This window comes from Haliotis rufescens, unplaced genomic scaffold (assembly GCF_023055435.1).
Source record: "Haliotis rufescens isolate VD_foot unplaced genomic scaffold, xgHalRufe1.0.p SCAF_84, whole genome shotgun sequence".
NCBI classification, from domain to species: domain Eukaryota; kingdom Metazoa; phylum Mollusca; class Gastropoda; order Lepetellida; family Haliotidae; genus Haliotis; species Haliotis rufescens.
The window spans coordinates 1,412,880-1,424,446 of record NW_025964377.1 but is presented as its reverse complement, the minus strand read 5'-3'; positions in this window follow the sequence as shown (position 1 = coordinate 1,424,446).

Sequence of the window (11,567 nt, the reverse complement as noted above, 5' to 3'; positions counted from 1 at the left end):
TTAGATGACGTTTTCAAAACAAATCATTTATTCATATTCCGTGTATTGTAGCCCCATGAAATGTACAGTACAGTAAACTACGGTTATAACGAACTCAAAGGGACTACTAATTTTAGTTCGTTATAACCGTAGTTCGTTATAAGCATATATACAGCAAAACTACAGCAAATAGTCGAGACCAAAAAAGTAAGTTCGTTATATCCGTCAGTTCGTTATAAGCGTGTTCGTTATAACCGTAGTTTACTGTATGTCGTTGCAGTTTGATCCTCCCCTCCTTCCCCTTCGGCAAACACTTCATAAGGTAACAGGTCAAGCATGCACTGGTCGAGTGTTGGCAGTTACCTATAAGCAGGATGGAAGAGGTCGGACCTGCACTTGGAACTCTAAGTCAGCAACTTCATGCAGTAGTATTGTAAGGGAAAGAGTAAGAGCATCCTGGAATATGGTCTGCATGCTTCGAATCTATAAACTGTTATATGGCAGTGTATTTATACTGAGCAATTATTGTAACTGTGTCACATTATTTCTGTTCAGGATCGGTAGAAGCTCATTGCATTGTATTTGGTTGGTTGTTGGTTGGTTGTTTTAAGCCGCATTCAGCAATATTCAAGCTATATGACGGCGGTCTGTAAATAATCGAGTCTGGACCAGACAATCCAGTGATTGATATCATGGGCATCGATCAACGCAATTGGGATCGATTACATGCTTCAACCAAGTCAACGAGCCTGACCTCCCGATCCCGTTAATGTATTTGGACAATCATAAGTCGTCAGGAATGTGGTACTATTTTATGTAAGCAATCACCCGGAAGTTACTATATTTAAATGCTTGAATGGTATAGTTACTTCCGGAATCGGCGAGACTCGTCCATCAGTGTATAGAGCCTTACATCACTGGAAAGTCTGGAAGCTGGTTAGGTATATTAAAGAAGTAAATGACTCGTAGTCGTTGTTTATCGTACAATAAAACACTGCAGGGAGAGTAACCATGAAAGGCGCAGCCCCGAGTGGTTTATTCTCCCTGCAGTGTTTCGTTGTGCGATAAACAACGACCACGAGTCGTTTATTTCTTATATGAGATATCAACATTATGTACAGCCTTTAAGAATGTTACTAAAAAAAACAAGCTTTATAAATAGTTACCCGTATTTAAATAATGATGCCTCCCGATGCCTGCCTCCCGAATAGAATCAGACGCGGGAATTTAGGAGAGAGAGAGAGAGTATGGTTTTACGCCGCTTTTAGCAATATTCCAGCAATATCACGGCGGGGGACACCAGAAATGGGCTTCACACATTGTACCCATGTCGGGCATCGAACCCGGGTCTTCGGCGTGACGAGCGAACGCTTTAACCACTAGGCTACCCGACCGCCCCGGGAATTTAGGACAAGTCCATTTTATGTATAGCGTTTCCTAGGGGCGGTCGGGTAGCCTAGTGGTTAAAGCGTTCGCTCATCACGCCGAAGACCCGGGTTCGATTCCCGACATGGGTACAATGTGTGAAGCCAATTTCTGGTGTCCCCCACCGTGATATTGCTGGAATATTGCTAAAAGCGGCGTAAAACCATACTCACTCACTCACTCACTATAGCGTTTCCTTCATATTCTCACAATTTTAACGTCGATTATCTGTACCCTTCTCCCAATACCGATTGTCATATCTCTCTCAATTTTGAAAGCGATCGTTCAGCCAATGCGTTCTATAGCCATCTATAGGGAACAACTCACTTAACACTTCCCTCTTAAAAATAACGTTGTCCAATTTACGACGTCATCAAGTTGCGAGAGCATGTTGGAATCACCAGTCATGATAGAACGATGTTTTATCGTGAAATAAACCCCCGTTCGTTCGTCATTGTTTTCTTTGCGCTTTATCGCTTAGCTATTTTGTATCAGGGGATGAGAGCACGCCTCTCGTACCTATCTCATACATTTCATTGCATCAAGTCTAGTCGTGTGAAGATCATTCATTTCTCCTGATTCCCTGATTCACTGAAGCAGTGCTCCGTTTTATTTGAGCTGTCCTACTTTTTGTATCGGCTGATGTATACTGGTGGTTGTCCGGTTTAAATATGCAGCGCAATACACACTTGGGAGAAGCACGTGTGTTGTGATGTATGTGGAATGTTGAGGTGTAGGCTGACTGAGGTGACTGATCATGAGTATGCCGCAAAACGCTGGAAGTGTTTTCCCACTCCATCGCCACATTGTATCCCACTACGGCCATACTTAGGAAAACGTTCACCTTGAGTGGACCAGAATCCGATTGTACCAATCATAAGGATTCCGACTACAGCATACGTAACTGTTTCTGAAATGGTGACAATACCAGGTGTTCGAGAAAAGGTGAGCATATTCCGCAACGCCGGCGGTACCCGTTACAAACACGTGTGTGAAGATCCGGGGTCTTCAACAACCCATGCTTGCCGTAAAAGGCGACTATGCTTGTCGTAAGAGACGACTAATGGGATCGGGTTGTCAGGCTCGCTGACTTGGTTGATGCTTGTCATCGTATCCCAAATGCGTGGATTGATGCTCATCATGTCAATGACTGGATTGTCTGGTCAATACTCGATTATTTACAGACCGCCGTCATATAGTTTGAATAATTCTGAGTGCGGCGTTAAACAACAAACCAAATGCAAAAAAATGTATCTCACTACGGCCATACTGAGCAGGGAGTTTGCCTTGAGTGGACCATCCGATTGTACCAACGATAAGGGCTCCGACTACAGCATAAGTAACTGTTTCTGAAATGGTGATACAACCAGGTGTTCGTGTAAAGGTGAGCATATTCCGCAACGCCGGTGGCACCCGTTACATACACGTGTCATGTCTTGGATGGACATATAATAGAAGCCAAGCGAAAACAGGGAATTACATCGGGCTTCTTCTTGGTCCCTGATGTGAGTGAGTGAGTGAGTATGGTTTTACGCCGCTTTTAGCAATATTCAAGCAATATCACGGCGGGGGACACCAGAAATTGGCTTCACAGATTGTACCAATGTCGAATATGTTTCATTTTGTTATCTTATAAATCCACAGTGTTCATAATTTACTTGATCTCCTTAAAAATAATGATGGTGGAAAATCTACATTAAATAAGAAATTATTTATTGGTTGGTGGCTCTCATACTTTCCCACGTCTATAATTTATATCCTTGTTCAAGTACACCGAAATGATCTTCAGTAACACGCTATTCTCTCGACTGTACGTTTTATAATCTAGAGGTGAACTGCTGAAACCTTTATCTTTTCATGTTTAAAGCTTGGTTAACCATTATGTGCATGGGTGTGGCGAGGTGTTTCTTATTTGCTTATGTTTTTTTAATGTACATTCTTAAAATAAGTAGGGAATCAAGAAACATAAATGTTATTTGCAAGTGTAGTTAAATAAAGGTAAGTGTTAACGACAATTATCCTTTACAAGAAGGGTTGTGTCTGTGAAGTGTACCACCAAAACGAAAGTGGCAAAATCCTTTGCATATGCATAAGATGTGTATTCCGATCATAACATGTGTTTTTTACTCACTAATAAATAGTAATGACACCAGGTGTTCTCGATAAGGTGAGTGTATCCTGTCCCACCGTCGGGAACCGTCACAAACACATGCAAAGGCAAGTCTGTTGTTTACTTGAGTGAGTGAGTGTTGTGTTTAACGCCGCTTTTAAGATTATTCCAGTTACATCGCGGCGTGTCAGCTTAATTTTGGAGGAAAACACGAAGTGATGCAGATCTCAGACGTTTACCACTTCGGTGAAACCCACGAGCGCGGGTATGGTGCTGACAAATCTAGAAACATAATCGGGGCGAACCGGGATTCGAACCCACAATCATGGGTTTCTGGCGTGCCCAAGGGACGCAACTCTGCACAGCGAATCGCGGCGCCTTAGACGCCACCGGTGCCTCCTGTTCACTTGACAAAACAATACGGGACCATATGGTGTTAGTCAAAATAATAAATTGCATCGGACATCAGTCTTATCACTGATGCGTCTCATTTTCAAATGCCTTCCACATGTCTCCAATAAAACTTTCTGATAACTTTACTGGGGTCTTGTGCCGTGTAACCTTGATAAAACAATATATGTCACTCTTTGAAGTCTTGTAAGAAAGAGCATGCTGGATCATCTCAAAAGTTGTGAAATGTAGACATCAAAGGCTGCAGCTGCAGAAATATTGCTCGACATAAATGGAACCGATCCTCTTGTTTGCACGTGTCTCACACAGTAGAGCGAAGGCTGTCATTCCTGATTTTGACACGTTTTGTGCTGACACACCAGTATACCCGAGCACATGTCAAGTTTTGTAATTTTTGTAAAAGTCATCCACACTAAGCTCAATTGTGATTGTTGGCATTACACAATCTAAAACAATAAAATGACAATCCAAATATTTTGACATACAATTTTGTGTTATGTTAAATTTCTATCCCCAAACTTCCTATACGTGTCGACTTGTAAATGAAACAATAAGTTAAACCAGAAATTAAAGCGTAAATAAAATCAGTGTGAAGCCAACAATCAGCAAAGAAATAGTATACAAGTAACAATTGTATCATCATAATATGAGCTAGGTTTACAAATCAACACAAACTACTGCAGAGCAATTACCGTGGTAGTCCACACCAGAGTGTAAGTACAAATGTTATGTCAGTACAATTACAGTTAAACCGTAAGTGAGTGAGTATGGTTTTACGCCGCTTTTAGCAATATTCCAGCGGGGGACACCAGAAATTGGCTTCACACATTTTACCCATGTCCAAGATAGAATAAGGCTGTACATCCAGGTTGAAAACAATGATTTTCACACAACAGCTGGTCTTGATGTGATGTGAAAATAATGTGAGATGAGAGAGGAATGTGTTTACACACTTATATAGTCTAAATACCTTCTACAAATTCCCATACCAATCTGGTCTACAGCTGTTCTAGAAGATTATTACAGACCATGCTAGATTAATCTACAGCTGTTCCAGAAGATTATTACAGACCACGCTGGATTAATCTACAGCTGTTCTAGAAGATTAGCACAGACCATGTTGGATTAATTTACAGCTGTTCCAGAAGATTATTAAAGACCATGCTGGATTAATCTACAGCTGTTCTAGAAGATTATAACAGACCATGCTGGATTAATCTACAGCTACACATTTAGCGTCTACGGGCTATTGTCATGCAGGAAACTGGTAGAAGTCAGTATGCAGTGGCCAATACGTTCAATGTTCCACACTCTTTGACTATGGGACAGTTACCAACAAACCCAAAATGTTGACGATTGACCCCGTTCAAGGCAAGAGAACAGGATCGATTGATCCGAAATCAGGCTCTGTGATATCGAGTCAAACGGCAAATAGAATAGCGTCAATCTTTCATCCGGCAACTGGAGTACGAGTAACGGGTCAGAGACTATAAGAAATCGTTTACGTGCAGCTCATCTCAATGCTCGACGGCCACGTGTTGTGTAACCCCGTACAAATCGTCATATTGCCAAGGGTTTTGTTTCTTTGTTTGTTGTTTAACGCCGCACTCAGCAATATTCAAGCTATATGACGGCGGTCTGTAAATAATGGAGTCTGGGCCAGACAATCCAGTGATTGGCATGATGAGCATCCATCCACGCAATTGGGATACGATGAAATGCATCAACCAAGTCAGCGAGACTGCCAACAGTTAGTCTTCTCTTAGGATGAGTCGCCTTTTACGGCAAACATGGGTTGCTAAAGACGCAGTACGTGTCATTTGTTTCTGAGTAATTTGTGATTTATATATTCCATTATGTTTCAAATGCAATATGTTGGACATGAGTTCAAATGACAATTGGGTTCGTTTCCGATGTGTAGAACGTTTTCTTGTTAAATTAATTACGCCAATCAGGCAAATGTCGATTTTTTTGCATTTCAGGATATTTTCCTCAATTAAAAACGTTGCGTTTCGAAGGCAATAATAAGTCATAAGGGTTTCATTTTACGTGCCAAAAGCAATAGTGTCCTTCATGACATATCAGGTCTAAAGCACCACACAACCAAGTTGTGAGTTAGACTAGTTCCACAGCTAAATGGATAAGGTGGTCAGGCTTGGTGACTTGCTTGGTTGTATGACATGGTGCCCAAAGGGACGTTGCTTATAAATGGCAAATGATTTGTGAATTTATGCAGATATAAAAAGGCAGTTCATATCAACATCTTTGTCTGAGAACGACTATGCATTTGTATGCAAATGAGGCCCTTGCGTTAGATGTTATATAAGACCGTGCTATTTGTGTTTATTATTTACAGATCGAAATATAAATAATGCAGCAAATAGGGTTTTGGTGATCCAGGTGGTCAGGCTGGTTAGGCTCATCATCAGTTCAGGGTCCTTCTCCCTCTTCACAGCAAACCTGGGTACTCTCTCAATGTCTGTCAACAGATTGGGAGGTACCAACCCTAAGGCACCGAGGACAAGGGGGAGTCGGACAACTTGGTACTTGGGATGCAAGCATGACATTTGGAAAGCGAGGTCCGCATATTTGCTATGTTTGTCCTGAATATTGTCAATCACATTAGTGTAAAAAGGGACAGAAAATTCAATGATATAAATGATTTCATTGGATTTATAAAAAAAGGACAAGATGAGGTTTGCTGGCCAGGATAGGTCTGATGTTGTATACGGGCCTATTCCAAAGAATTGTATATTGATCAAATTCCATGACGTCATAAACATATTCTTAGTCGTACCATGGATGGACCTCTGTGTCACAACCACAAATATGGGGAAGACGGTAATAAAATGATCGAGCCATTCCCACCATGTCGCTTAAGATGTGTTGGACAGTCTCATTAAATTCATTACATAATCTACATTTCATATTTACATTTTGATGCTAAATCACACATTGACGGTTTCAAGTTGGGGGTGACAGATCCTAAGCAGCAAACAGAAAACCTTCTGTTTCACTTTTCAAGACAGCCCACATCCAGGTGAAAGACGCTGCTTGGTTGCTGATCTTTGCAACACACTGCACATAAACCAGAGGCAGTGGACGTTTAGATATCCTGACAATGTATTGGACAACCTCATTAAATTCATTGCCTAATCTTCATTTCATATTTACATTTTGATGCAAAATCACACATTAACGGTTTCGAGTGGGGTGACTAATAATCTGGTGCAGGGCCGGTTTTATCGTTTTGTGTTGTTCCAATGATTCTCTCAACACACGTGATTAGTCTTGTGACGTGTGGCACCAGTTGGACAGGATACGCTTACCTTTACCCGAACACCTGGTATCATCAATGTTTGTTATTGATTCAGAAACACATGCTTGTGATTAAGTCAGACCCATACAATGTAGAGTTTTTGTAGAGAAATGTTCTTGTTATTGATGTATTATTGTCATGTATTTGTACTGTGCATTCTGATTCCATCAACTATAGCATATTCATCGTTCACTTATCTGGATTCATAAAGTGAAACATCATTATTAATATATCAGTAATGTTTGTTGAGCAAAACAAAGAATACACTCTTGTTTGATGGTGGCCAAAAATGGTACAAACAAGATATGTCTATTTTATGGTGATTTGAAACGGGTATAATAGTTGTGTTTTGGACAAGACGTTTGCAGTGATTCGGCGACTCTTTTAGCCCAGTAACGTTTTGATAAAATAGTGATTTGTTGGTGAAATCCTAATTTCAGGTTTATGCATTCTTTTTTACCGGCAGTTTATATAATTAGTCTGGCATCGACAATTCCACCATTATGAAGCATAAGCACACGCTACATTACAAAAAGAGACAGCAGCTATTTACACACTCATGTCCAGTATGCATTTAGATGATATATATAAGAGAGACATGTCTTGGCAACTACATATTACCAACTAGTTTTAAAGATATAAAAATACTTTCTTAATTACTACTGAATTGCAGAATGAACAAGAATTCAGTCACTCAGTGGTGTGTGTGATTATACTTCGTGATAGAACACTTGAAAGGACAGGTACAGAGATATATGCAATGGTGGGTGTCAAATACATTGATTAGCTCTGTTATCAATCGGTTTGTAATTTATATTTTCACTATTGGCGCAGATGGACAGTATATTTGACAACCATAATTAAAAATTCAAGACTTCTATCAGGGTAAGAGATAGGAGAGTGGAGATATTAGATGCGACAGACTAACAGAAGGAAATATAGTTGGTTGGTTTGTTGTTAAACGCCGAACTCAATATACCAGCTTTGTGAGCCTCTTACTACAAGCATAGTCGCCTTTTACAGCATGCATGGGTTGCTGAAGACCTGTTCTACCCCGGATCTTCAAGGGTCTAGGAAATATAGAACGGTTGTAAAGAATATTTGACACAATCACACTAAAGACAATCATATTCCTCATGGGCTGGAATGGTACGTAATGCATATGAAATTTAATGGCAATGTACGACAATTATTTAGTTAGAACAACCACCATTTTCAAACGGCTTTTTGGCTGCTTCATAGAGAAGGAACGAAACTGACAAACAATTGGCAGGACAGTTTAGAAACATACAAACACAACACAAAGGTGGCAATTATCAAGTAAAACGTCTGTATAACCAGCGACAATGGAACATGCACAAAACAGAGCTATAATGTTAGGATCATGTTCAGATTATTGTGTGCAATGGAGATATAATACACATGATAACACGTCCAATCGAACTAGACGAAGACATTGCGGTTGTGCTACGAATACCTATGCATGATTAACCTCTAAGCGTTTGCGTCAATAAGGGAGGCTTTTAGACCCGCTAAGCCCATGATAAACGTTTATCTCGAATTACGTTAAATATCAGTCAGGATACCACCATCGGATTACCAAGATGCCATGGCTTTTCAGACTGATGACAATGACACATAACTTTTCGACGTCGACCCTAGCCTACACAGCATAACCTATCACAGTCTGAAAACAAGGGATGTTTGTTTGTTGTTTAACGCCGCACTCAGCAATATACCAGCTATATGACGCCGGTCTGTAAATAATCGAGTCTGGACCAGACAATCCAGTGATTGATATTATGAGCATCGATCCATCGATTGGGATACGATGACATGCATCAACCAAGTCAACGAGCCCGACCTCCCGATCCCGTTAGGCGCCTTTAACGACAAATATAGTCGCCCTTTACGGCAAGCATGGGTTGCTGAAGACGAAAACAAGTAATGTGTGACATGGATTGAATGGTGTAAGTGTGTATACTGATTGTTTGTTTTGTATATTTGAACAGCTATTTGTGCCTTGTGATTTATTTATATCTTGTTTGATTCAATATCAGCTTCAGCCCTCATACTATAACTTACGTTCTTGGAACATGCATAAATAATATGTGTAGAATGGTATCAATCGAACAGAGTTAAGGAAGCGACGAAATTGACGAACAAAGTGACAGCAGGACTTTTACTTAAGCGATAATGTTTTTTCCTGTCACATTCTTCACTATTTGTAAACTATTTGAAATGAATGGCATTTTGTACCATGACACTAGAGAATGCATTAATCTCATTTGTCAAAATCAGTTATCTACTTTCACTCTACCCTTCAAAATTTACATATTTCTTCCCACGAAAACATCTATTGTCTTTGCATCCAGGAACATAACAATGGCTGTCGATAACCCATTACCATTGTATTCGTTCAATATCAATATATTATTAGCTGTTTTTGTCTCTGGTACACACACTTGGTCACAACATCTTATCAAACACTATGACACCTTTTTCTGAGTACATGTAATCAAGTAAAACGTACACTAACCACTGTGTCACAGACAGCAGTCTCATGTCAGAGTCTGAGTTTCAGTGTAAGATTTAACTTTGACTTCTCTGTCACTATTCAAACATATATGCACAATATATAAACTGTTGACAACTACAGAGAATCACTTTCAACAACGACGCTTTAACGCTTTAAACTCGGGGTACTGCCTCCCTGGTCTAGTGGTAGACCGTCCGCCCGGACAGCAGAAGGTCCGGGGTTCGATCCCAGCCGGTCATACCAAAAGACGTTAAAAGATGGTACTTGTTGTTATCCTTGTTGTAACTCTGTCTGGCGCTGGCATTTAGGGGCTAAAACAAGGACTGGTCGACTCGGAGTGGGCTAGCACTATAAATCGGCATCAGTCCGGACTAGTACAAGCAGCCACACACACACAAGTGCATGGACGTCGCTATATAAGTGCAATAATCTTGGACGCGACGTTAAACCCCATTTAACCTTCACCTTAAACTCGGGGTTTCATTTTGTTTAAGGTTAATGCATGAAGATACAGAAGTGGGGTGCATGCTATTTGATGAGATTCATTTCCTCCGAGACCCCACACCTTTCCACGAGTCTGATGAATGGATGTCCTTCCATGAGTTGTATGGTGCAAACACCTCTGACAAGGAACGTCCTATCCTGAAAGAGGGGATTTCTACGCAAACAGAAATTTATAAGACATAAGAAATATATTTGTATCAAACATTTTGTTTTGTCTTGAGTCTTCTTTCAAAAGGATTTGTTTAGTTCAGACGGAAGTCATGAGCTGGCCTCTCAGAAAATGCAGCAGGAACTTTCTTACACATGGGGCAGTCCTCTATTACCAGGAGGAAGTCACTATGCTTCCCAACTAGCGGTGAGACGTGCTATCTGGTCATACCTAAACACGTCTTCAACCTCGCACGTTAAAAAATATGTTTGTTAGCAACTTCATACTGGAAGCCAGTGTCATTTTTTCTATACTATTCTTGGTCTAAATTCTTGTCCATATCAATATGTTTGCAAACATCTGTTTCTCTTCCTGGACAGTTTTTTATTTTTTATTTTTTACACGTGTAACGCGATCTGGTCATGCATACACTGAAGTTTACTGCGTCACGTTTTATCTTAATTCAAATATATAAAAGTCAGAAGGAATGGGTGCATAGTCAGAAAGAAATGGGAACATTAGTGACTTGTAGTGTCACCTTAGAGTTTAAGATATTTTTTTATCATCAGTCAATGTATTACGTGACTAACCACGGATCCGGGTAGTACTGTGGGTACCCGGGGAAGAGTGACGTGCCCTTGATCAACATGGACGTGAGTTTTCGAACAGCTCAATAATACCTCGTATTTGTGTAATTTATATGCGAATTTGAGTCTGAAACTACTCATTTTGAAACCTGGTGACGTACACATTCTGAAGTAACGAAGCATGGTATCGATCGAGGTGTACAGGGCCAGGATCGGGTCGTTCTCCCACCCGAGGGGCACCCGGCAAATCAAGCTCAACAATGTCACTTACTCACCGTACACATCAGGATCGGCTATACCACTCAGATGTTTGATGTGCTCTTTTCTACTGACGATCCAGGTGCTGTGCTCATTTGGCATTATCAATATTCTAGAAAATGAACTAGATTTCACCAATTTGATAGCGGCAGAAAATAATTTTCAAGTTGTTGCTCTACGTGACGTCATCAGTATTGACAAGTCCTTTGTGTCAACGACGGGCCACTTTTCCCGTGCACCAGTTTTATGTTGGCTCGTGGGACACCCTGTGCCAGCCAGTGTTGTAT